The sequence below is a fragment of the Mauremys reevesii genome, linkage group 12 (assembly GCF_016161935.1).
Source record: "Mauremys reevesii isolate NIE-2019 linkage group 12, ASM1616193v1, whole genome shotgun sequence".
Classification (NCBI taxonomy): Eukaryota; Metazoa; Chordata; order Testudines; family Geoemydidae; genus Mauremys; species Mauremys reevesii.
This window is the reverse complement of record NC_052634.1, coordinates 42,764,302-42,791,169: the sequence shown is the minus strand read 5'-3', so window position 1 is coordinate 42,791,169 and position 26,868 is coordinate 42,764,302. Positions and strand designations below refer to the sequence as shown.

Sequence of the window (26,868 nt, the reverse complement as noted above, 5' to 3'; positions counted from 1 at the left end):
ACCACAGAGACACCTACCAGCAGCTGGTTTGCCAGGGCCGCTGCCCAGCACCCTGCAGGGCTTCCTGCCAGTGCCAGAGCTCACCAGGCACTAGCCTGGAGCCAGGGCCGCTAGGCGCTGCTGAAGAAAAGCCAGCAGAGGGACACAGTGGAAGCGTCCTGTGCCCATAACACAGAGGTTGATTAATCAAAACCTTCTTCTGCCAGCACCGCACCTCCTGCTTCTTACACTGGGCCTGCAAGTGAGGGGGCGGCTGGCACAGCACCAAGAGTCTAACCTGTGAGGCAGGAGGCGGCTGACGCCCGCAGCCTGCTGGGGAGCTCCCAGAAGTTATTAAGGGACAGAGACTCCTCAGTGCCCTTAGTAACAAGGGTTTGGGGCTCACCGAGGCCAGTAAGGGGGTCACTATATCGGCCCTATAACCCTGGGGTCAGGTCACTGTGCAGCTTTGATCTAGAGCTCGGATCCCAACAACTGACCAGCAGCCCACAGCCTCCCCCTGGGTCTGCCCCACCTGGTTACTCCTTACAGGCTGACCTTACCCCCCTTCCAGCCCCGGATTCACCCCCTAATCATCCTACTGCCACTCAGAGCCACAGCCGTGGAGGTGCTGAAGGAGGGAGGGGTGACTCTAGGGTGGGGTTCTTCTCTAACGATGGCTGGCAGAAAGGTGGTGCTCAGCTCTGTCAGTTGCCTCGCTGCCAGGGGATGCAGATGTTTCTGTAAGGCGATTAAATGGGGTATTTGGCATGTGTGTGAATATGAGGAATGTGCAATCCTGAGAGGGAATTTCCACCCCTGTCTTCAGGGCCCCAGTGGCCTAATGGATAAGGCATTGGCTTCCTAAGTCAGAGATTGTGGGTTCAAATCCCATCTGGGGTAAAAAAATTCCTTTCTTCTTGTATATTGCAAAGAAACATGGCGTTATTTTCACCAAGGAAGCTTGGAGACATTTGAACACAAAGTACTGGAGCTTGGGAACAATCCCCCAGAAACGGCATCTTCCACTTGACAAATGCTTTCTAGACCCATCAGTAGCAAACACTTAATACTAGTGTTTGTCTGAGAATAGAAGGAAGGGGAGTGTTTACTCCGACACCTCAGTAAGTGAAACAGACAGAAAAAAGCAAGATTGTTCTGAAAGAGAATGGATCTGTCTGGAGACAAAGCAGAACCTGAGAATGAGCAACAGTGTGAAAAGACGTTCAAATGTGTGTTAGGTGTCAGTTAGATTGGTCTGGCAAATGTCAAGAATATACCAATGCTCGTAGACTGATGCAGACACTGGCTGTTTCTGATCTTTTACTGAGAGTTCATTGAGAAATATTTTCCTTAACTATGAAGGCACCATTCTTCTTGCTTTCACCCATTGAGACAACGCGGCTACATGGCATGCGGCCAATGCTCACCTTCCAGTCAACTGCTAGAGAAGACAACACAGATAGAGATGGCAGCAGGGCAGACTGGAGCTCCACGGAGATGGTGGGACCAGGTCTCATCAATGCGGGGGTGGCCACCCCAGCATGCACAAGGCTGAGCCAGCAAGTGTGGTGTGTGCTTCACCATGCCCCTATTCACTGGTGGAGGGCAGTTACTTAGTTCGGTTGGTCTGGCAAATTTAGGGCTTGGCTACACTTGCAGAGGTAGAGCACTGGGAGTTAAACCAGCCCTCGGACATCGCAGCAGGGAAACCGCTGTCGTGTGTTCACACTGACAGCTGCAAGCGCACTGGAGTGGCCACATTAGCAGCTCTGGCAATGCCACAGAAAGCAGTGCACTGTGGTAACTATCCCAGTGTGCAAGTGGCTGCACATGCTTTTCAAATGGGGGGCGGGGGTGGAGTGTGACAGGGAGTGTGTTGTGTGTACGGGGGGGAGTGACAGTGTGTTTGGGGGGGCTGAGAGTGTGTCAGCATGCTGTCTTGTGTGTTCGGACAGCAGCAAACCCCCCCGCCCCCATACACACTCACAACAGCAGCATTCCCCACTAATGGTTGCTTTGTCCCGGAGCAGATAAGCAGCCGACTGTCGGAAACGGAGCTTTGAAAGGGGATATCCGCATGTCTGCAGCCGATTTCAAAACAATGACCAGAGTGGGCACTTGACTTCATTATGGGACATTTCCTGAGGCCAATCACAGTGCAGTAACGCAACACGTCATCCACCCTGACACCCAGGCATTTCAGCCGAGGCTCAGCGAGCTTTATGCTTCTCATGGAGGTGGATTACCAGGAGTGCTCCAGCTGCAGAGCCCAGGTGCTCCATGTGCTTTGCGAGTGTGGACACCTCAGGAGTTAGGGCACCCGGGGCTGCTTTAATGAGCTCTAACTTGCAAGTGTAGCCAAGCCCCTAGACTATGTCACTTGTGTGACTTAATTGTGCTATTGTAATAAATACAATAGACGTGCAATGGTCAGAAATTGCACCAGCAGAGAAGTATATTGAAGGGAAACCGTAAGGAAATTAAGAGTTTAAATTATCCTCCACATGTCCCACGTCCCACTAAAATGAATCCAACCCACAGGTCACATGGGCAGAAGTATCGGTGTCAGGATACTACATTGTTAGCACAGTAAATGAAGCTGCAAAATAAATGATGTTTAAATGACCTCACTCTATTTTTTACAATCCGGTATTAAGAGGTAATAGATACAGATGGACACCAGGCAGGGTCGGTTGGAGGACGAAGCCTTTATGCTTCCATCTCCCACCACTGTCAAGTTTTAGCCAGTTAGGACAAGTCAGCAAATAAGAACAACCTCAGGTCTCAGTAACTGCTGCAGGTAGCAAAGTCCTACAAGGAGCAGTTTCTGGCACTACACCTGCGCAGCTCTGCTCCCCGGCTCTTCTCGGGCTCCTGCTCTCTCCTTAGCTCTGCCCCACTCTGGCCCAGGCAGTTCCAGCTCCCACGGAGGATGGGACCCCCTGGCCTGGTGACTCCCTCATTACACTGCCTGGCCTGTCAGTGCGGCTAACTTGGAGCTTTGGCCTCTCCCCATTGCCCCTGGGGACTGTCAGTCTCAGGGTCCTGATTTCCCATTGGCCCTTTCCCCTTCTATTGGAACTAGGAACTAGCCAACCAAACCCCCCACTAAGTTTTAGTAAGGGGCCAACAGTCCCTTACATGAGCCAGTCCTGTGAGGGTCGCTGATGTGCAGCGCAAGCTGGTCCCATGGTGTAACGGGCAGCACTCAGGACTCTGAATCCTGCAATCTGAGTTCAAATCTCAGTGGGACCTTGTGTTAAAGCCCTGGAGCTCACAGTGCTCAACTTCCCTGTCTCCAGCTGTGCAAAAGCAAATCTTTCCCCTCCTGCTGGGTGACTTGCCCACAGGAACCAGGTCTTGGGTTGTGATGCCCAAAATTGGTTGCAGCTCTAGAACTTGTTACCCTGATGCCTGTGGTTTGACCAGGTGGTTGGGATTCTTGCTGCTTCACATGAGGCCCACAAATTTGGCCATTTTGCTTGCAGCCACATGTTACCTCTTGCCCACCTGGCACTTGAAGGAAGGAGTTTCAGGGCCAGGCTTCATAGTCAGGGCTAGGCAGGAGGGAGGCAGAGTCCCAGGCTGGAGCCCAGCACCTCTCCTCCTCTGGGCACCTAGAGCAGAGGCGGCTGGTTCTGACAGCTACAAGGGAAGGCTTAAAAGCTACAGAGCAACTGAGGGTGAGGCAAGAGGAGGGGAGGACCATGCCTATGCATGGCCAGCAGACGGCCACAAAGACACCCAGCCAGCCTGCTCCCTGCCATGCTGAACCCCCACTGAAGACGTGCTTAATCCACTTGCTGATCAGGAGGAAAACCTGTCAAAATCTGTGTGCGAGGAGAACCCGCTTGGGTCGGAAGGGAGCGAGGAAAAAGAGCGAGTGAAAAAAATAATCACCGAGAGAGAGCGAAAAGAACGTGAAAGGCAGAGAAAGAAATAAAGGGAGAGAAAAAAAACATTAGAAAAAGAAGGAAAGAAAGCAAGAGCGTGAAAGGTAGAGGGGAAAAACGAAAGCAAGAACATACAAGCTAGAGAAGGAAAGGAATGAAAAAGAACCAATGAACCACAAGCGCTAGTTGAAGCTGGAATGGGACAGTCAGAGAAAGGACAGACTGACCTGTTAAGTAAGGTTGCACCCCAGATTCTCCATGTTGGGGGCACAGGCCCCCCATTTCCGTCCTGGCCCTGCTTGGGGGGACCATCCATAGGTGCCTATTGGACCCCCATGCTGCGAGGAGGGGGCAAGCCCCGCCATACCCTCCCCTCGGGACATGGGCTCTCTCCAATCCTGACCCCCTTCCCGCACGCTCCTGGGAATGGGGGGGAAGGTGGGGGGAAGGCGTGTGCTGAGCAGCACCGTGGGTGTCTCTCTCTGGGGCGAAGGAAGAGGATATTTTTTGTACCAGAAGGAAAGAGCAGGGGGCGGGGGCGTTTGTGGAGCCAGGGCGCACACCAGAGAGAAGAACTGAACACAGCCCAGCGTGAGCCCAGTGCCAGTTGGAGCTGAGATGCACCTGGAGGACCATCTCCAGAACCTACCTTGATGGTGCCGCTCCCACACTGAGCTCCCCACCTAGACCTGCCTGGACGAGGTGAGGTGGTGCATTGGCAAAGGGGGCTGTTTGAGCAGGGTTCTGTGTGTGTGTGTGTGTCTAATTTTGGGAAGTGAAGTCACAAACTGCTGGGGCTGGTTTCCTATTGGTGTGACCGATTTTTGCAAAGCTCCCCCCCTCCCCATCTTCTTTTGGCACTAGGGCTTTCTGCGCTGCCGTTGACAAGGACAGTAGCACAAGGGGCTCAGGGCGGAGAATCGGGGAGCCAGGGGTGGGAGAAATGGTTCAAGGGGGAGGATGTCACAAGGATAAGAATCACATTTAGCCCTTGCACGGCAATGGTGGTGCACTCACGCACTGCCACAGCTTCTAGTATCATGATTATTTATCTGTACAACAGCAGCACCTACAGAGACCGGGGCAAAATCAAACCCCGCTTGTGCCAGGGGCTGCACAGACACAAAGACAGTCCCTGCCCCAGCTGAGATCAGGCCCCTTTGGGCCAGGCACTGCCCAGACACAGCGAGAGACAGGCCCTGCCCCAGAAACTTTACAGGATCCATACCCAAAAAGTGCGAGGAGAAACTGAGGCCCAGGGTCAAACAGCAGCACTGAGAGTAGAACCCAGGAGTCCTGGCTCCTCCTGCTCTAACCACTAGACCCCACTCTGCTCCCAGAGTTGGGGACAGAACCCAGGAGTCCTGGCTCCCCAAAAGGGTGGGAGTGGGGTCTAGTGGTTAGAGGAAAGGAAGATGGGTGTCAGGACTCCTAGGTTCCAATCCCAAAGCTGGGGTTAGAGTGGAGTCTCGTACCTTAGCACAGGTGGGGCTGGGAGCCAGGACTCCTGGGTTCTTCCCATCCCCCGCTGAACCACCTTGCACAGCAGGAGGGGGCTGGGCAGGAAGTGGTGATGGGGTGAAAACTACCAAGAAATGCAAATCCTCGAAGGAGCCTGTGTCAGGAACCATGGCCCCCTTACCACCTCTAACCCCCCCCTTGGCTGGCACTGGATTGTGCCCCCTGTGCCCCCAATCCACCCCCTGCGAGCCCTGGGGGGCAGGGAATAGCCATGCTGCTGGGCCCCCCATCCAACTGAAGTATTCAGTGTCGCAGTGACCCAAGGTGTGTGCACAGAATGGGGATGGTGGGTGGGTGTATACATTGATTTTTGCATGAGTTTGTGGGGTTTTTTGCAAGGGTTTTGTTTGTGGGTGGGTGATTATAGCTGTGGGGGTTGTGTTTGAGGCTGTGCAGGTGTGTTGGTGTTGGCTGGATTTGTGTGGGTGTTTGTGTATATTTGTAATTGTGTGGGTGGGTGGGTGGATGCATATATGTGTTTGTGTATGTTTGCAATTGTGTGTTTCTGTGGGTATGAATGCTCTGCTGCCTGCTGCCGGTGCAACAACTGTTTCTCTGTATGTCACAGCCCCCATACTGTTGACCCTGGTGGTGATTTCCCCATCTTACAAGGGCTGGCTGGCCTGACACTTCTCCCCTCTGCGGAGTGTGGCAGGGGCTGCAGCTCACCCCCTGTGGGGCAGGAGTACCAAAGTGTGGGGCACTGGGCTCTGATGCACCTGGAGAGCAGCTCAGATGAGGTGGGGCAGGGCGTGTGGTGTCCGTTCTGCGTTGCCTGGTACTGGGCTGTTCCACAATGCCCAGCCACACTGCACAGCGCATCCCGAGAGGGAGCAGGGGGCGAAGCAGACGATCCAGCACGAGGGGGGAGAGGATGTGTGGTTGGGGGGAGGAAAGGCCTTGGGCCACACTGGGGGAGTGCAGAGCAGGGGTGACACCCCAGAAACCTGCAGCAAAGGGATGGACAGGTGGGGTGGGTGGATAGAAGAGGCAGCAGGACTAAAATCTAAAAGGGGAGTGTGGGGTCTAGTGGTCAGAACAGGGGAGGGGGGTTGGTGGTCAGAATTCCTGGGTTCTATCTCCAGCCCTGGGAGGGGAGTGGGGTCCAGTGGTTAGCGTGTGTGTTGGGGGGGAGCCAGGACTCCTGGGTTCTCTCCCTGGCTCTGACTCTCTCTTGTGCAATCCCTTGGCAGTTACCCAACTCGCCAGCTTGTGGGAGCGAGGGGCTGGGGCCGGGTTGCGACACGACCCAAAGTCCCGTACTGCCCCTTTGTTACCCGACCAGGGGCAGGGTGGGGGATGGCCTGGGAGACCCGCTAAGAAAGGCTCTTCTGGTGGGTATGTGTGTGGGTCACGCTGCCCCCTGCTGGATAGACCCCCCTCTAGGTCAGACCCTGGGAGCCCAACCCCCTCTGTCGCCACGGCTATGTCTATTGGTCTCCTGGAAAGGTCCATTCTCATGGGTAGCTGTCCAGTGGCAGTGAGTTCCACAGGCCTCAGCACACACTGTGTGGGGCAGGAGGTCCTTGTGTTGGGAGCAGTGGGAATGAACTGTGTGCGGTTGTGTCTCTGAGCACAATTGTGAATATTCTGGTTTGTGTGTGATTGTAAGTGTGGCTGGGGGTGTGATTGTTTCTCTCTTTGGGGGTTGGACTAGCATGCCCCTCTGGGTGTGTTGTGTGGGAGTGTTCTTGGGATTGTGTGAGTCCCTTTGTGCGTCAATGCCAACACACACACAAACACACACAGACAGAGCGGGGTTCAGCCCCACGAGCAGAGGACAGCAGGGACACACAATTTCCCATCACAACCCGGCACAGTGCTGGTGCCCCCACACGGGGGTGGGCAGTGACTGGGCAGGGGGGGCAGATGTGCTGGATTCAGAAGGAAGCACTTTGGGAAAATCAGTCAAGGCTCTTAGCAGAGCTGGGACACGGACCCAGTGACCCCTGCACCACCCTGGGAGGGGAGTGGAGTCTAGTGGTCAGAGCATGGAGGGGGCTGGGCACCAGGACCCCTGGGTTCTATCCCTGGCCCTGGGAGTGGAGGGGGTCAGGACCATGGGGGTCTAGAGCAGGGGGACTGGGAGCCAGGACTCCTGGGTTCCATAGGGGAGACTGTTTTTTCCTGGGCTCCCCTCCCTAGAGATCCCAGCCCAGCCCCCTAGTGGAGAGTGAGTGGGAGCGGTGGAATTTGCTCTCCCACTTCAGAAACATGATTCAAACCCCACCACAATTGGCTGTGACATCATGGACCCTCCCCCTCCCCACGGCAAACAGTAGAAGGCCCGCCCACCGGAGAAGGGGGGCTCTAGTTGCACCCACAAGCCCACTCATGGTTGCAAAGAAACGCCACACAAGCCCCTGCTAGGACAGGATCTGCTGCTCCCACCAGTTTCCTTATCACCAGGAGCTGCTCCCGGCCAGGCACCACACCCCATTCACACGCCCTTGGTCACTATGCAGCTCAGTGGCAATCACTGCCCCGAAGTGACTCCGGCGCAGGCACCCACAGCACGAACTCCCCACACCGGATTCTGTCCACACGCAGAGAATTCTCTCCGCCGGGCTCCTTCGGTTCCTCTCGCTGCTCCCCGTCTTGCCGCCAGACACTGCTCATCTGCATAGCCCCGCCCACGGACACGTGACACCTTCTGTCGTTTTGGTCGCCAGTGAATGAGTCGCCTGCGGGGAGTGAGCCCGTCAGCGCACGTCACAGCCCCAGCGCACGTCACAGCCGCCGGGCGGGGATTGTCTGTGAGCCCCGCGCTGGGGGCGGGGCTTCAGGGAGAGACCCAGCCCCATAGACAGCCTGGGGCAGGGAGCTATTGGGGGAAGGGATGGGGGGAGAAGGGGGGAGGGAGAGACCTGCAGGGGCAGAGGATCTTGGAGTCAGGAGGAGAGGAGAGGGGGTTGGGAGAGACCCAGCCTGGGGTGCAGGGGAAATGGGGTGGGGTGGAGGGAGACATGTGGGGTGGGGGTGGGGAGTGTGAAACGTTGGTCCAGGGAATCTGAGTCACTCCCAGGACATCGTGTGCAGGGGGGAGCACAGGGGCAGGGAGAGAGCCCCAGCCCTAGCCCCACAGAGCCCCAGAGGGATATTGGGGGCAGGGGAGGGGATGGAGGGAAGAGAGACCCAGCCCCACAGACCCCGAGGGGCAGTGGGATATGGGGGGGTAGGAGAGGGGATGGCAGAGGAGACACCCATCTCCATAGACCCCCAGAGGCAGGAAATGAGGGGAGAAGGGGGGAGGGAGGGATCCAGCCCTATAGACCTGTAGGGGCAGGGAGATATTGGGGGCAGGAGGGGAGAAGGGGGATTGGCAGAGACCCAGCCCGGGGTGCAGGGGAAATGGGGTGGTTTGGAAGGAACTGGGGAGGAGAAGAGACACAGGGCAGGACACATGTTGGGACAGGGAAACTGACTCACTCCGAATACATGCGGAGCAGGGCAGGGCGGAGGCAGATCATGCTGGTCCCAGGGTAATTTCGGGGGGTTCTGATTCCCCACTCAGCCGGGGGGCTCACCTCTGGGCTGAGGAGACCTGGGGTGGGGCGGGTGCAGGGGCTGTGTGTGTGTGTCAGGCTGGGGGAGCTGCCTGGGCAGAGGGGCTGGAACTGGGGGGGGCTGCGGCAGCCCCTGGCTTGACGTGGTTTCCATCACACCCAGGGGTTACAATTGGTTCAGTGGCTCAGCACCCCCCACTATACAGATTGTTCTGGCACCACTGGCCTAGGATCACCGTCTATTGCCCTTTGCCGCCCTGCTCAGGGTCTGCCTGGCTCTCCTAGAGCAGGGCTGAAAGACTTCTCTGTCTTTGAACAGAATTGTGTGTTAAGGGCTCTTGCTTTGAATTCTTCCAGTGGAGTCATTTCGGGAAAGTGATCATCACTTCGAGTTACCTAGTTATCAAGTGTCGTGAATGGTGTTTGGTGCGTGTCTGGGAGCTCCTCGTGCTGAAGTAGAAAGCAGTGGGGGAAGAGCAGCTGCCTAGCATCTGAAACTCTCAGCATCGCTTCTCTGCTCCTTGGAGCTAAGATCAAAAGCGCAGTGTCAGTTCTTATCAGTTTAATATCTGATACAGTCTTCAAAGGACCTATGTTAAATTGATTTTTGAAACAAGGGGATGGAATAGGAGCTTGCTCTGTCCACCCCATGCATTGACCTGGTATTGCAGTGTCTCCAGGACCACTGCCTTTCCTTCTGGGGAGAATTGTCTGGTTAAAAAGCAGAAAAAAGTTTTACTTTAAAGATGCTGATTTGAGAAGATTTTTTTAAAGTAGTTGAAAAATCAGGTCTCTTTATCACTTTGGTTTCTTCATAACAACATATTGTTAAAATTTCTTGGGAGTGTTTTCTGAGTCTACAGATGTGAGTTTCTTTGTCTTGCTAGAGGATTGTTTTAAAAGCTGGGATTCTTCTGTTTCCTTTGAATCTTTTTAACAATATGAGGGATGAATGCTTTCCGGACTGAGGGTCTGTTTGGGAGATGGTTGGTTGGGGGGGGGGGTTGTGTGTGTGTGGGGGGGACGACACACACAGATTGGTAATATTCGAGTCACATGTATATCAATAACTGGATGAGTTACACAGACTTCTCTCCACCCAGCCTACGTTCCATGTATCTTGACTGAGCCTGCCACCCACCATCCCAGAGCAGAAGCTTGAAGCCTGAGCCCCACTGCACTCCCTCAGTTACAGCCCAGGAGGCTGTGGCCACAACGAAAGCCCCTGGTGGCCACATTTGAGAAATGCTGGAGCCTCACAGTAAACAAATCCCAGCAGGTTTGTCACTCCCTGTCCCCCACCCTGGGGATTTCCTGCCCTCTCCCACCCAGACCAACCTTCCTGGAAGTTCCCACCCCCTATGTATTTACTGCCCTTTCTCCCCGCAAAGGGAACCCGCCAGCAACTCCCTGATAATCCCTCCCTCAACTGGCTCCAGTGCAGCCATTTCCCTTCCCCGGCCCCTGGGAGGACGGAATGAGCTGGAGCAAAACATGGATGTTGCGCTGCAGCCTGTTAGGGCAAAAAGGGCAATTGGGGACATGTCAGAACAGGAAATAATTTCACAGCACAATTCCCCCCAGGCTCTTTCCCTGCACACGGATATTCCAGCTTGTCCTGCATGGGACAGAAACATTCAAATCTAGGGCTGTCAATTAATTGCAGTTAACTTACGCAATTAACTTTAAAAAAATCATGATTAATCTGTTTTAATCACACCGTTAAACAATAGAATACTAATTTAATTTTGTTTTTCTACATTTTCAAATATATTGATTTCAATTACAACACAGAATACGAAGTGTACAGTGCTCACTATATATAGTTTTATTACAAATATTTACACTGTAAAATATAAAGTACTGTAGTGCAATCTCTTTATCATTAAAGTGCAACTTGCATATGTAGATTTTTTTTTGTTGTTACATAAGTGCACTCAAAAAGAAAACAATGTAAAATTTTAGAGTCCAGTCAGTCCTACTTCTTGTTCAGCCAATTGCTAAGACAAACAAGTTTGTTTACATTTACTGGAGATAATGCTGCCCGTGTCTTATATACGTCACCTAAAAGTGAGAACAGGCTCTCTCATGGCACTTTTGTAGCCAGCGTTGCAAGGTATTAACGTGCCAGATATGCTAACATCCATATGCCTTCATACTTCAACCACCATTCCAGAGGACATGCTTCCATGCTGATAACGCTCGTTAAAAAAATAATGCATTAATTTGTGACTGAAGACCTTGATGAAGAACTGTATGTCCCCTGGGAGGGGGCGCGTTGCCGGAGCAACCGGTCCATCACTTCTGCTCTGGGACGAGCCAGGAACTACAACTCCCAGCCTGCCCCGGGGCGCCTCCGTCCTCTCCAGCCCAGGTAAGGGCGGGTCCCTGGGTCAACCTGACACCTCCCCCCCAGCGCAACTCCTCATCCCCACCCCGCCCCCCAGAGAGCCCCGGCCCCGCCCCCCCGCAGCTGGTCGGGAGGGTGGTCGAAGCTCCCGCCGCTGAAACGTCCCCCCCCCCGCCCCACGGCTGGGTGTGAGCGGGTCTGGGTGTGTCCGACGGGCCTCGGCACCAGCCGCGTGTCACCCCGACTCCAGCTGCCCCCGGCCCTGCCCCCCTCCCCCGGGTGAGCCCGGCTCTAAACACCCGCTGCAGGGACAGTGTCACCCCCAGACAGACCCGCCCCGGGCCTTCCCTGAGCCCCCCCTGCACCACTGTGCCTGCCCCCAAAGCCCCGCCCGGTCACTGCCCACCCCGGTGTGGGGGCACCAGCACTGTGCCGGGTCGTGATGGGAAATTGTCCAAGCTGGCCCAGGAGAGACGTGTGTGTCCCTGCTGCCCCCTGCTGGTGGGGCTGAGCCCTGCTCTGTGTGTGTGTATGTGTGTCTGTGACACTGTTTGTATCAGTGTGTTGCTGGGCTAACCAGTAGGAAATGGCTTTGCAGGATTTTGTATCCTGCAGCAAGTGCCACATACACACACAAAGGGACTCACACAATCCCAGGAACATTCACACACAACACACCCAGAGAGACATGCTAGCCCAATCCCCAAAGAGAGAAACAATCACACCCCCAGCTGCACTCACAATCACCCCCCCACACACACCATAATATTCACAATTGTGCTCAGAGACACAACTGCACACAGTTCACTCCCACTGCTCCAAATACAAGGACCTCCTGCCCCACACAGCATGTGCCAAGGCCTGTGGAACTCACTGCCACTGGACAGCTACCGATGAGGATGATCCCCTCTTGCTGGATCATCTGCTTGGCCCCCTCTCGGGGTGCGCTGTGCATTGTGGGTGGGGATTGTGCAATGGCCTCACACCAGGCAACGCAGAACAGACACCACAGGCCCTGCCCAGCCTCACCTGAGCTGCTCTCCAGGTGCATTGGAGCCCAGTGCCCTGCACCTTGGCACTCCTGCCCCACAGGGGGTGAGCTGCAGCCCCACCACACTCTGCAGAGGGGAGACAGTTCAGGCCAGCCAGCCCTTGTAACATGGGGAAATCACCATCAGGGTCGACGGTATGGGGGCTGTGACATATGGAGAAATGGTTGTCGCGCCGGCAGAAGGCAGCAGAGCATGCACACACACACAATTGCAAACATACATGAACACATGCATGAATCCAGCCACACACACACAAACACCCGCACAAATCCAGCCAACACCAACACAAGCCTGGGAGCCAGGGGAGCAGAGCAGGCTGGGGCTGGGTCACTCCACTTCCCCCAGGAAGTAGCCAGCCCCCCATGTCCCACGATGGCCTGGGGCCAGCCCCCTTCTGCTTCCCCCCCATGGAGGCCTGGGGCCCCAGCCTGCTCTGCTCCCCTGGCTCCCAAGCTTGGGGGGAGGGGGGGAACCGCCCCACAACACTCGCCGGCGGCGTGGCTGGGAGCCAAGGGAGTGGACCAGGCTGGGGCTGGGTCACTCCATTTACCATGCAGTGAGTGCAGGGGCGGGGGCCATGAGAAAGAGCCGGGCAGCCCCCCCCCACTGCAGCAGCTCCCCACCCCAGCTCACCTCCGCTCCGCCTTCTCCCCTGAGCACGCCGGCGCCGCTCCACTTCTCCTGCCTCCCAGGCTTGCGGTGCCAATCAGCTGTTTAGTGCAGCAAGCCTGGGAGGGGAGGAGAATCAGAGCAGGGGTGGCGTGCTCAGAGGAGAAGACGGAGCAGAGGTGAGCTGGGACAGGGAGCGGTTCCCCTGCACACCCCCACCCCCGTCACTTGCTGTGAGCAGCCCTCCCCCCGCACCCCTCCCAGCCCCCTGCCCCAGCTCACCTCCATTCCCCGGCCTCCCCTAAATGCGCTTTTTGGTGCCCCCAACCACTTGGCACCCTGGGCGGCCGACTAGTTCGCCTAGTGGTTGCACCGGCCCTGGCCACTGCCTGTCAGCAGGATTCCCCCTCCTCCTCCTCAGGGAGACTAAATCTCCGCACCTAGACAGTGCGGGACCCAATTCGAACAGTTTCGACGGGGCCTTGGCAGGGATGACTATTAAAAAAAAAAAATGTAAAAAAACCACATGGGGCTTGTACTCACTGGGCGGCACTCCGACTCTTCGGCAGCACTTCAGCGGCGGGTCCTTCACTCGTTCCAGGTGTGTTCGGTGGCACTGAAGGACCCGCCGCTGAAGACCCAGAGCAAGCGAAGGACTCAGCCCAAAGTGCCGACAGAGACCCGGAGCGCCGCCAGGTGAGTAAAAATTAAAAAGGCGCCTCTAGCCAGGGAAAGGATTCTCACTGGGCACGGGGCCCTCTTAGGCGCGGGGCCCGATTCGGGGGAATTGGTGGAATTGGCCTAAAGCCGGCCCTGCCCCCAACCACTTGGCACCCTGGGCGGCTGACTAGTTCACCTAGTGGTTGCACCGGCCCTGGCCACTGCCTGTCAGCAGGATTCCTCCTCCTCCTCCTCAGGGAGACTAAATCTCTGCACCTAGACAGCCGTTCCATCCGCTGCACCCCAATTCCCCATGCCTGAGCCTCCCTGCCAAAGCCCTGCACCTGGCTCCAGAGAATTAAGTCTCACATCTCACTGGGAACTCGACTTCTTGTGCCCAGAGAGTCTCAGCCCCCCTCAGTAGCTGACCTGAGAAACACAGTGTCTGCAAAAGCAGAAAAGAGTCGTGTGGCACCTTATAGACTAACAGACGTACTGGAGCATGAGCTTTCGTGGGTGAATCCCCACTTCATCGGATGCGTCAGTGTCGGCCTTTTCCAAAGAAGTGCTTGGAGGGCTATTTTTTACTGTGTGACCATGTGGCCTAATGGATAAGGCGCCTGACTTCGGATCAGGCAATTGAGGGTTCGAGTCCTGTTGTGCTTGTGCAATTTTACCTTTGTGCTGAACGTCCTGCTCCCTTCAGGGCTGGAACCTCTTCTTGGCCGCTCAGGCCAATGCTCTGGCTTCAGCTAGAGCCCCGGGAAGGAGTTGGGGGTGGGCATCACACAGGCTGGGGCATGAGCCCCAGGTGCTTCCAGTCTCGCCTTTGCCCTTCCTCACTTGCCAGAGAAAATGGGTGGCTGCCCGGGCTAGTGTGTGGAGCAGTTTCCCTCTTCCAAGTGTGCGCCTGTTCCTGTGCTTGAGGGGGATTCCTACATAGCACCTTGGGAGCCTGGGTGTTTCTCTGCTTCTCGCCAGCTGGGGTAAAATCTCCTGCCCCACTGCCAAAGTGAGCACAGAGAGTGGGAACGGTAAGAGGCACCACCGGGGGGCTGGCCCTGCTTTCCTACCATCTTCGATAATGGCCACAGAGCATCAGCAGCTGCCCCACATGCTGGTCAGTGGGTGGCCTTCAGTGGGGGTTTGGCATGGCAGGGAGCAGCCTGGCTGGGTGTTTTTGTGCCTGTCTGCTGGCCACACATAGGCATGGTCCTGCCCTCCTCTTGCCCTGCCCTCGGCTGCTCTGTGGCTTTTAAGCCTTCCCTTGGAGCCGTCAGCACCAGCCACCTCTGCTCTAGGTGCCCAGAGGAGGAGAGGTGCTGGGCTCTGTGATGAAGTGGGGGATTTTCTTAGGGTTTTCTGTGTTTTCCAGTGGTTCGCATGCACAGGGAGTGGGACTCAGTGTCCCCGGGTGTTACTGGTTTAACGAGCTGAGGGGAGAGGGAGTTTGTTGTTACAGAGGACCGGAGAGGGACTTGGGACCCCGGCTGATGGCCTGGAGTATGGAGACCCCAGCGACTGGTGACCCGGAGACCCAGCTCAGGAGTCACAGGCGGTTCTGGCCAGTGAGAGGACAATGGGCTGCGGGGAGAGGACCCCGTGACCAACCTGTTCCAGCCAGAGGAGGGTGGAGAGGAGAGGAGGCCCAGGCAACCCTGTTTACCTGGAGAAAAGACAATGGACAGAGGCGGGGCCTGGGGCCGGGGATATCGGAGGCCCAGCTGGGAAGCGGGGGGCTCGGGGCTGGCGAGGGGAAGCAGGCAGAGCCCACCTGGCTGCAGGGGGACTGGGATGTGCTGGGCTGAGAGAGGCCAGGCCTGAGGCCCTGAGAGTTTCCTGTGCTGTGTTCAACTCTCAATAAACCCTCCTGTTTTATGCTGGCTGAGAGTCGCTCCGGTCTAGAGAACAGGGGGCAGCAACCCCTTCGGGGGTGAGGAGACCCAGGGGGTCCAGAGCGCGTGGACTCCCTGAGGGGGCCCACGGCGAGAGACAGACGTGCTAAGGCTCAGAGAGGTGCGGCTCCCGGAGGTGGAGGGGCCTGACCCCGAGAGAGAGTGGACCCCCGCCAAGGGCTGTCGCACTGAAAGGGGCACCCCCCATGGACCCCACAGGGCCAAGAGTGGGCACGATCTGTGAGTCCGTGACAGGCAGTGACATCACAAAGGCCTTTTGCAGGACCTCAGACTATTGGTCAAAGGTGGTGGGGAGGTGGTGACCTCACAGAGAGATGCTGACATCAGCCAGGCAGGACGGGGCGAGGGGCCAGGGAAACCTCAGAGACCCCTGTGGCTTTGCTTCAGCAAGTCTCCTTCTCCAGGTCTCTCTCTGAGGACTGAGAGAGTATTCGGGTTCACGGACGTGAGCGCCAAGAGGAACCTCTTTCGAGTTTTCTCCTTCCCTTTTCCTGATTTTACTAGAAAACAGCCGTCCCTGTTTAGAAGGTAAGAGCCTACTCTAGGGAAGGGGTGTCCTGGGGGTGTCACAGTTCGGATGCCGGTGCCCCCCCCCCCATGTAAGGAAGTTCCCGCCACCCTGCTCTGTGTTCACAGTGCAGGAGAGAGCAGCATCCACGGCAGTGATTTGCTCCTGGCTGCCAGAGCAGAGCAGCAGGCTCAGCTGTCAGAACTTCCCAGAGCGATGAAAGGGGAGGGGCCCATCGCTCTGTAGCAGGAATGCAGGGCAAGCGAGTTCACAGAGGGCATAGTGGGATACTGGTGGAGGCCAGTTATGGTGATATAATGAACGGCAGCGTCTACACTGACACTCTGTCACTTTAAGTTTGCTGCAAAAAGCTCATTGAAGTGGTTTTATTTGGTCACCAAAACAGGGCAGTTTTGTCACCAGATGTGGCATTGCAGTGCCAACCAAGGGAGTGTTGTGTGTTTTTCACACACCTGAGCAATATAATTCTGCTGAAATAACTTTGTAGTGCAGACCTGGCCAAAGATTGACTGACACACACACACACACACACACACACACACCTGCTGCTCTGCTTTGTGGGGCCCAGGTGGGGATGCAGGGAGTCAGATGTGAGCAGACACTGTACTTTAGCCACAGGCAGGCACCCTGGTTTAGCTGGTTAAAGTACCTGTTTTGTAAACAGGAGATCCTGGGTTCAACTCCCAGTGGTGCCTTGTTGAGATGCTTTTAGAGCACCTGGTATTAGCTACTGTCAGAAGATAAAATACAGAGCTAGATGGACCTTTGGTCTAGCCCAGTGTGGTTTTTCTTATGGTTTAAATGACACTCACTGGCACTGATAATAGAGTTACTGAAAGTTTGGGAGTTAAGAGCTGATAGGTCAGTGGTCCAAGCCCCACACGGATGATCCCCTCCTTCTAGGACAGGGACAGGTCTGAGCTCTTGCACCAAATGCTCATTGTGGCTGCCAGAATCTGTGGGCAGCTCATTTAGTTTACACCCAGGGTTGAGTCCTTGATTCACACATCAAGTATAACAACCTTTTGTTTCTCCTGCCCCAATAACAAGGAGACTGGGAATCCAACACCAGCCACCAGTGATCATTTCGGCAAACAACCCAACCTATTTCCAACATATTGTAAAATCCACATGCAGACTCATACACGAAACCTTGCAAGAAAATCTTCCTGAGGGGGTCTGAAGAACCTGCTGCTCGAGGGAAGGAGGGAGCCGTGGGTTGGGATTGAGGAGCAGCGTGAGGAGGGGGGGGGCTGTGGGTTGGGATTGAGGGACACTGGGAATAGGAGGGGGCTGTGGGTTGGGATTGAGGAGCACTGGGAATAGGAGGGGACTGTGGGTTGGGACAGAGGAGAAGGGTGAAGAGGAGCAGGCTCTGGTTGGGAGTGAGGAGCAGTGAGCATAGGAGGGACTGAGGGTTGGGATTGAGGGGCACTGGGAAAAGAGGGGACATGGGTTTAGGCTGAAGAGCATCTTCATTTGGGGATCCAGCAGGACAGGGGAAGGCAGCAGGTGATTCTAATTCCTTAGGGATATTCTGTGTGTGCAGGGAAGGAACACGCTCTATGCCCAGAGGCCTTTATTCCTCCAGGCTGCAAGGACAGAGGGGATGTCAAGGAGTTGTTCCTTCAATCCCCCCCCCACACAAAGGCCCTTCTTAGAAAAGGAAAATCCTGAAGAGAAAGAGTAACACCAAAGAAGACTCCAGAAAGTCAGATTTTTACAATCATAGTGAGAAGTTTATTACCTGACCAGGGACTTGAACCCTGGACCCTCAGATTAAAAGTCTGATGCTTTGCCAACTGAGCTAGCCAGGCTCACACAGGAAAAGTGCAAGTTGGTGCAGAGGTGAAGCTAGTCAAGAAAAAGCAAGCAGGAACCCTCAGCCTCCCGTCCTCAGTTTCTATCCTGATTGGCTGAGCAGGGGGTTATTGACAGGGAGGAGACTCAGGTCCTTGTTGTTCTCTTTTAAGACCACGTAAATAAGTCAGAACCATAGGCGCCGACTTATATGGGGCTCTGGGGCTTTAGCCCCATGAATAAATCCCAAGCAGGGGCTCTGCCCCACCAATGTTTTTTCTCCCCTGCTTAGAGCGCCCCCCCGCCGCTGCCGCCGCCACCGCCAGGGCTGCCCAGAGCCCTTTAAATCCCAGCCGCAGCCGGGAATCAGAGGGCTCTGGGCTGCCTGCTGCAGCGGGAAGCCCAGAGCCCTCTGATTCCCGGCTGCGGCTGGGATTTAAAAGGCTCTGGGCTCCCCGCGTTTGCAGGCAGCCCAGAGCCCTTTAAATCCCAGCCGCCGGGAATCAGAGGGCTCTGGGCTGCCTGCTGTGAGGAGCCCAGAGCCCTCTGATTCCCGGCCGCGGCTGGGATTTTAAAAGCTCTGTGCTCCCGCGGGTGCAGGCAGCCCAGAGCCCTTTAAATCCCAGCCGTGGCTGAGATTTAAGGGCTCTGGCTCCCGCAGCAGTGGGAAGCCCAGAGCCTCTGATTCCCGGCCCCGGCTGGGATTTAAAGGCTCTGGGCTCCCTGCGGTTGCAGGCAGCCCAGAGTCCTCTGACTCCCAGCCGGGCTGGGATTTAAAGGGCTCTGGGATCCTTGACTGCCAGCAGCCCAGAGCCCTTTGAATCCCAGCCTCTGTCCGCTGATTGCCCCTCCCCAGACCCCTGCCCCACCTGCCCCCCAGAACCTCCACCCCCTATCTAAGCCCCACTGGTCCTTGTTCCCCAATTACCCCCTCCCGAGACCCCTGCCCCTAACTGCCCCTTGGGACCTCAGCCCCTATCTAAGCCTCCCTTCTCCTTGTCCCCCACTGCCCCCTCCTGAGACCCCACCCAACTTCCCCAGGACCGCACCCCTACCTGTCCCCTGATAAACCTCTTAGACTCCCATGCCTATCCAATTGCTGCCTGTCCCTGACTGCCCTTCGAACCTCTGCCCCATCCAACTCCCCTGCTCCTTGTCCCTTGACTGCCCCCCGGAACTCCCTACCTCTTCTCCAACCCCCAAACTGCTTACTGTGCCACTCAGACCAGCGTATCTGGCTCCATGCAGCTCCAGACAGTTGCTGCCATGCTCCCCCATGGAGCCCACAGCCCTCTCCCACCCCCAGCACCTGCCTTCCAGATTTGAACACCTCAAAATTCAGGAGTGCTCAAGCTCGGTTTGGGCAGCTTTTACTTCATTTCTCCCAAATCAGTTTCCCCTGCAAGGTGCCAACTGAAGGTGTTGGAGAACAGAGAGATCAGGTGGCCTCCTAATGCCTGGAAAAGAGACAAAGGCCGGAGGAGGGAGTTTCAGTGCCTGTGCGGACTTCTGGGAAGTGCACGGTGTGGAAGGGGATGCTGTGATGCTTTGGAACATCTCCATACAAAGCCAGTCAGGACTCTGGGGGAGTCTCCTCTCTCGGAGCATACTGTCTCCAGGGCAAGAAGCTTACACCTTCTTGGGTCTGACCTCGGAGCATTCAGCATGCCCTTCCACGTCATGCACTTTCCAAAGTGAGTCTGCCCAGGCTGGTCCTGGGGCAACCAGAGGTCGCTGCACCCCAACTCTGCAGTCAGATGTGACTCTCAGCCAGACAGTAAAACAGAAGGTTTATTAGATGACGGGAACACAGTTTAAACAGAGCTTGTTGGTACAGAAAACAGAACCCCTCTGTCAGGTCCATCTTGGGGGGTGGGGAGCCCAGAACCAAGTTCTGGGTCTCTCCCAATTTCCCCAGCCAGCTCCAAACTGACACTCCCTCCTCTGGCCTCTGTGTCTCTTCTGGACAAGGAGGCCACCTGATCTCTTTGTCCCCAACACCTTCAGTTGGCATCTTGCAGGGGAAACTGAGGCACCCACACAGTATTCAGAGAAAATATTAAGAACATTCCCACTTCATCACAACAGATGCAACAAAATATAATACTGTATATTGAAGTAGGCAAGTGCTGCTTCTGACTTTCCACTTTTAATTGACCCTTGTAATCTTGTGGCACTGACGCGTTGTAGCTTCATTTTATATCGGCTTACAGGGCGGGAGCGGGGGGGCACCACCATTTTGGGCCCCACCAAAAATTATACAAACCTGCCGCCTATGGTCAGAACCACTTCTATGTTTGACAAATTTTGCTGCTTCTCTGCATTAATGGTCTCTGAGCAGTTCATGATTCTCTCTAACCTTGCAGTTCTCCTCAAATACTTGCTGAATAATTCCCGTGCACTGTTGTTGGTCTGGAGCTCATCTGAGAGCACCTTATTCAGGTCATTCAATGTCTGAAATTCACGATCCGATGGTTAGTTTCAAAATCAGGGCTCTTGGGTCCTACTCCCAACTCTGCCACTGGCTGGCTGTGTGACCTGAGACTAGTCAATTCTCCTTTCTCAGCCTCAGCTTCTCCCTCTTTCAAGTAGGAATAATAATGATCCGCTCCTACCTACCTCACGGTGGGTGGAGGATGGGGATCCATTGGAGAGTGTCACTAGGAGTATCAGAGGGGTAGCCGTGTTAGTGTGGATCTGTAAAAGCAGCAAAGACTCCTGTGGCACCTTATAGACTAACAGACATATTGGCGCATGAGCTACTGCACATGGCTAAGCAAAGAGAACAAACCCCAAATCCCCCCTGTGCTTTGGGAGCCAGGTTTGCGGTGGGAATTCTGTAGTTCAGATGACTTCAAGCCTGGCCATTGTGATTATTTACCAGTTTCTCTGGCATTGGGGCAATTTTATGTTCACAGTTGTGATGGCCGAGTGGTTAAGGCGCTGGAGTTGAAATCCAATAGGGTTCCCCAGCGCACATTTGAATCTCGCTCCCAGCGAGGCCTGTGTTTTAGCCAGTCTCTCACCCGGCCAATATCTCTGTACAACCCCCTGAGACACTTTCAATTCTCTCCCCACCCCAAGGAAATCCTGTTCTGCTCCTTTCATAGAGATCCCTGGGACACCACCTCACACTGTGTCCCTGAGGGGTCAGGCAAAACTCTCAGCACCTAAAGCCTCTGCCACTCACCTGGTGCCCCATAGATCAGCCATAGCCCTGGTTCTTCTCCTCTCTCTAGGGTGTGAAAGGAACCAAGTCAGCACAACCAACAGAGAAAAGATAGGTGCTCAGCGCCCACTGTCAGCCAGCTCCCCCAGCCCCACTACAGGCCTTGCTGACAAGCTCCTCCTCTTCCCCTTCAGTGACTTCCACTTGCCAGTGATCAGCTGTTCAGTGGGGTGCAGGAGGCGCTGGGTGGGGAGGGGGAGGAGCAGGGAGAGGAAGAGGTGGGGGAGGGAGAGGAATGGGACAGGAAGGTGCAGGGCGGGAAGAGATGGGACAGGGGTGGGGGCTTGGGGGAAGGGGTGGAGTGGGGGCAGGGCCTGGGGAGGAAAGGGGGGGATTTGTCCCAGACCCCTCTAGGGCCGGCCCTGAAGGGAAGCACCGACTATCACAGTGACAATAAAACTGACCAGCCTTGCGGGGGAGGCTGAGGGAGATCCGCACTCACCAGGTCTCTTCTCTCCCCCACGGTGAGCCAGACACTGCTCTCTCCTGGCTCTCACTCTAGCAGCTGGACACCAAGGAGCCATTTCCCCACAGGAAGTGCATTGAGTGCCCCTGTGGTGCTGGGGGGCTGGCGCTGCTGCTGCCTGTGGGGCTGGCAGGGGGGCTGATGTCTGCACAGACTCTCAGCTGCCAGGCCGGAGGGGGCACCTGGGACCTTACCAGACTGGCTCAGTGAAGACGGGGGGTTGACAGAGCAATACAGATGCTCTCCAGAGCACGGAGCAGCAGCCGCCCATGCAGCCAGGCAATGAGCATTTCCCACAGCCTGGAGCCGAGGGGGAGGCAGCAGCTGCTGTTCCAGCTCCTCGGGGACAGGCCCTGTCAGCCAACAGCCACTTCTTACTCCCCACAGCTAAGGGCGCCGGGTTCCTCCGGTGGGGGTGTGGAGCAGCCGTTCGTTTTCCTGTCCTTTTTGTGTGCAACTGCTGACAAAAACATCCCAGACAGAGAAGCAACAGGCCAAAATACTTCAATGCAGCTGCCAAAGTAGCTCAGTTGGGAGAGCGTTAGACTGAAGATCTAAAGGTCCCTGGTTCAATCCCGGGCTTTGGCAGACCCTGTCATCTCTCTTTGGGCAGGGGTGGCTTGTTTTCTGGGAGCACAGCAGTGCCTGCACCCAAGGTGAGTCCCTGAGTTTGGGCTCTGCAGTAGGAAAACATAGAATGGGCTTCTGCCCCTAGTTGGCCCACCTGACCTTTAACAAGGCAAGATGAGAGCTGCCTTTCCCAACATGGCAGGGAGAGAACAAGGCAGGGTGACCCTCAGGAATGGTGCCAGAGGGCTGCTGGGCAGTGACAGGCAGGGATTGGGGATGGAAGCTCCTCTGTGCAGCTGAGCAAGGGCAGTACCAGGGAAGGGGCATCTGTAAAAGTGACCCAGCAACACCTCTCCTCCACTGGGCACCTGGAGCAGTGGCAGCTGGTGCTGACAGCTCCAAGGGAAGGCTTAAAAGCCAAAGAGCAACTGAGGTCAGGGCTAGAGGAGGGCAGGACCATGCCTATGTGTGGCCAGCAGACAGGCACAAAAACACACAGCCAGGCTGCTCCCTGCCATGCCAAACACCCACTGAAGGTCACCAGCATGCGGGGCGGCTGCTGATGCTCTGTGGCAAATATCACAAGATGGTAGGAAAGCAGGGCCAGCCCCCATGGTGGGGCCTCTGGCTGGTCCCACTCCAGGTGCTCACTTTGGCAGTGGGGCAGGAGATTTTACCCCAAGAGGCTTTTCCCCAGCTGGCGAGAAGCAGAGAAACACCCAGGCTCCCAAGGTGCTATGTAGCAACCCCCCTCCAGCACAGGGACAGGCGCACACTTGGAAGAGGGAAACTGCTCCACACTCTAGCCCGGGCAGCCGCCCATTTTCTTTGGCAAGTCAGGAAGGGCAAAGGCGAGACTGGAAGCACCTGGGGCTCATGCCCCAGCCTTTGTGACGCCCAAACCCCAACTCCTTCCCGGGGCTCTAGCTGAAGCCAGAGCATTGGCCTGAGCGGCCAAGAAGAGGTTCCAGCCCTGAAGGGAGCAGGACGTTCAGCACAACAGTGAAAAGGCAGAAACACAACCACCAAGGGACTCGAAACTTCAGTCTTCTGATCTACACTCAGACACCTTATCCATTAGGCCACATGGTAACATGAGAAAAACCCTCCAAGCCCTTCTTTGGAAAAGACGACATTGTATGTCTCAGGTCATCTGCTGAGGGGGGCTGAGACTGTCTGGGCACAAGAAGTCGAGTTCCCAGCGACACGTGAGACTTAATTCTCTGGAGCCAGGTGCAGGGTTTTGGCTCAGGCATGGGGGCTTGGGGTGCAGCGGACGGACCAGCTCTCTAGGTGCGGAGATTTAGTCGCAGAGGCACAGGAGGGAGGAGGAGGAGGAATCCTGCTGACAGGCAGTGGCTGTGCAGAAAAAGAGGAGGGGTTCTGGGGACTTTTTTTGCCTCTCATTTGCCGGCCTGCTCGCTCTTGTGCTGAACAGTGAAGATGCTCTCAACAAGCCCAGGTAGCTCAGTTAGTAGAGCATCAGGCTCTTAATCTGAGGGTCCAGGGTTCAAGCCCCTCTCTGGGTGCCCAGCTTTTAAGTTGCCTTGTGTGCCAGGAGCCAAATGATTCCTGGTGCTGTCCACCAGCCACATGCAGATTCCCAGAAGCTGTGCCCATTGCCTGGGAAGGTTCCTTTCCTCAGGAATCAGGAGAGAGGCCACATCCACAGGAGCAGGCCTAGAACAAGTCTCTGGCTGCCAGGAAGCGCTGTGGGGCCAGGTGCTGAGAAAGCCCAGAGGGGGAGCAGCAGAGATGGGGGGAAGAGAGACAGAGAAGCAATGAGGACAGAGCACAAGTGTACAGGGGGTTCACGTCTGGCTATTGTGGGGAACTTCCCTGGTTTATACATGACCCTGGTGCAATTGGCCAGAGAAAGGATGAGTGCCCATCCCTTTACCCAGAGGCTGCCTGACCCCAAGGACGCTCTTTCTACTCTCCTGTGTGGCAGAGACCTCGTAACCCCAACAAGGCTGGGCCCAGGAATCCTGGGGGGTTTGATGACCCCCAATCTTGTCATGATCACTTGAACAGGGCTACAGTGTCTCCACTCTGGGCAGTTCCCTGACCCACTCCTCATTGCATGTGCTTCAAGCAAACACCATTTATTACCCAGCAATCAATGTAAAACACAAGGAAAGATGGGAAAGGAAAACACGTCACCCTGTTCTGTGGCGCAGGCAGATCACAACCAGCGTCTCTGGAGGGTCAGGGCAGGTCACAGTCTCTCCCTCACATGTCCCAGGCCTCCTCCCCAGGCCCTGGCTGTGCTGCAGGGACACCACGGGCTGGACACTTCCTCTCTGGCAGTGGCCACATGCTCTAGGGACAGGCCCCTTGTTCCCAATGTCTGCCACCCACATAGAGCTGGTCCCATGGTGTAATGGGCAGCACTCAAGACTTTGAATCCTGCAATCTGAGTTCAAATGTCAGTGGGACCTCCTGGAGATATGTGATTTTGCTGCAAACCCCTGGAGCTCAATGTGCTTGGCTACCCTCTCTCAGGATGAACTAGAGTGAGGTTTTTCCCTCCTGCTGGGTGACTGATGCCCACTGGAGATAGGTGTTTGGTCTGGCTGGTTCAATGAGCTTAACAGTCTGGCTAGAGAGTCCTGTGGGTTCACCATATGGTTGTTTCTCACTGCTTCACCTGATGCCTACAACTTTGGTCCCTGCAGCTGCCACACTCTTCCTCTTGCCCATATGGCATTTAAAGGAAGGAGGGCCAGGGCCAGGCTTCATAGTCAGGGCTAGGCAGGAGGGAGGCAGAGTCCCAGGCTGGAGCCCAGCACCTCTCCTCCTCTGGGCACCTGGAGCAGAGGCAGCTGGTGCTGACAGATCCAAGGGAAGGTTTAAAAGCCACAGAGCAACCAAGGGCAGGGCAAGAGGAGGGGAGAACCATGCCTATGCGTGGCCAGCAGACAGCCACAGAGACACCCAGCCAGGCTGCTCCCTGCTCCCTGGCATGCCGAACCCCCACTGAAAACCACCCACAGCCAGCTGCTGATGCTCTGTGGCCAACATCAGAAGACGGTAGGAAAGCAGGGCCAGCCCCCCTGGTGGGGCCTCTTACCGTTCCCACTCCAGGTGCTCACTTTGGCAGTGGGGCAGGAGATTTTACCCCAGGAGGCTTTTCCCCAGCTGGCGAGAAGCAGAGAAACACCCAGGCTCCCAAGGTGCTATGTAGCAAGTACCCTCCAGCACAGGGACAGGCGCACACTTGGAAGAGGGAAACTGCTCCACACTCTAGCCCGGGCAGCTGCCCAGTTTCTTTGGCAAGTCAGGAAGGGCAAAGGCAAGACTGGAAGCACCTGGGGCTCATGCCCCAGCCTTTGTGACACCCACCCCCCAACTCCTTCCCAGGGCTCTAGCTGAAGCCAGAGCATTGGCCTGAGCGGCCAAGAAGAGGTTCCAGCCCTGAAGGGAGCAGGACGTTCAGCACAAAGGTAAAATTGCACAACCACAACGGGACTTGAACTCTCAATTGCCTGATTCAAAGTCAGACGCCTTATCCATTAGGCCACACGGTCATAGAAACAAAACCTTTCCAAGCACTTATTTGGAAAAGGCAGACACTGTGTTTCTCAGGTCCTCTACTGAATGGGGCCGAGACTCTCTGGGCACAAGAAGTCGAGTTCCCAGCAAGATGTGAGACAATTCTCTGCAGCCAGGTGGAGGACTTTGGCAGGGAGGCTCAGGAAGCGGACGGACTGGCTGTCTAGGTGCTTAGATTTGGTCTCACTGAGGAGAAGGAGGAATCCTGCTGATAGGCAGTGGCTGTGGAGAAAAAGTGTGATCTCCAGGCTGCTCAGGTCTCCTTCTTCCAGCTCCTCATCTGGCTGAGCTGCTCCACCGGCCTGGACAAGTCCTCTGCATGCACAGCAAATAGCCCAAGAGCCATTTCTGCCCAAACCTGTGCTGGGGGGTGAGCTTCTGTCTTCCCTGTCCCATCTGCCCTAGAACAGACCTCTACATTGAGAGAGACAGTCAACAACTATTAAGGCTAAGATTATATAAAGGGGGTCACAGAATCTGTGACTTTCAGAGATCTCAGTGACATTTTCCGCCTCAGCCCTGGGACAGCAAGACTGGAGCTGTCGGCCGTTGGGGCCTCACAGCTATCAGCCACCAGTGGCGGAAGGGGCTCCCACAGGCCCATGCCACCACGGATGGACCCTACAGCTCCCAGCTGTTGTGGGTGGATCCCAGACCTCCCAGGTACCACATGGGACAGGGGGACCCTGGAGCTCCCAGTCGGGTGACTGCGTTATAAGTCCGGTCAGCGGTGCTGCGGGGCTCAGGCAGGCTGGTCCCTACCTGTCCTAGGGCACCGCGCTGTGCCCTGGAAGTGGCCAGTAGGTCCCCCCTGCTGCACCACTGACCAGGAGCCGCCCGAGGTAAGTCTGCACCCCAAACCCCTGCCCCAGCCCTGAACCCCCCCAAACCCAGAGCCCCCTCTTGCACCCCAGAGCCCTCACCCCCCTGCACTTCAACCTCCTGCCCCAGCCCAGAGCTTCCTCCCACACCTGGAACCCCTCATCCCTGCCCCCACCCCAGAGCCATCACCCCGTCCTGGACCCCAACCCCCTGCCTCAAACCACAGCCCCCTCCTGCACTCTGAATCCCTCGGTCCCATCCTGCAGGCTGGAGCCCCTCCCCACCCCAAATCCCTCATCTCCCCACAGCACCCACAGGCAGACCCTGGAGCTCCCAGCAGCCATGGGTGGCCGGGGAGCCCCCACAGCCCCACCCCACTGCGTATGGACCCTGCAGCTCCTACGAGTG

The 26,868-nt window shown here is 56.1% G+C and overlaps 1 protein-coding gene and 5 non-coding genes across 6 annotated transcripts in view; 5 read left to right on the top strand and 1 right to left on the bottom strand.

The window, feature by feature from the left end:
- Window positions 1-26,868, top strand: part of LOC120375611 (zinc finger protein 850-like) — a gene marked incomplete at its 3' end in the record, with an annotated part of 610,246 nt that overhangs the window by 133,962 nt on the left and 449,416 nt on the right. The window lies entirely within an intron of this gene.
- Window positions 810-882, top strand: TRNAR-CCU. The gene has a single exon. It is a non-coding gene; the product is annotated as a tRNA-Arg (tRNA).
- TRNAQ-CUG lies at window positions 3,166-3,237 on the top strand. The gene has a single exon. It is a non-coding gene; the product is annotated as a tRNA-Gln (tRNA).
- Window positions 9,408-9,598, top strand: LOC120376390. Its single transcript, XR_005587271.1, has one exon. It is a non-coding gene; the product is annotated as a U2 spliceosomal RNA (small nuclear RNA).
- Window positions 17,763-17,835, bottom strand: TRNAK-UUU. The gene has a single exon. It is a non-coding gene; the product is annotated as a tRNA-Lys (tRNA).
- Window positions 22,029-22,101, top strand: TRNAF-GAA. The gene has a single exon. It is a non-coding gene; the product is annotated as a tRNA-Phe (tRNA).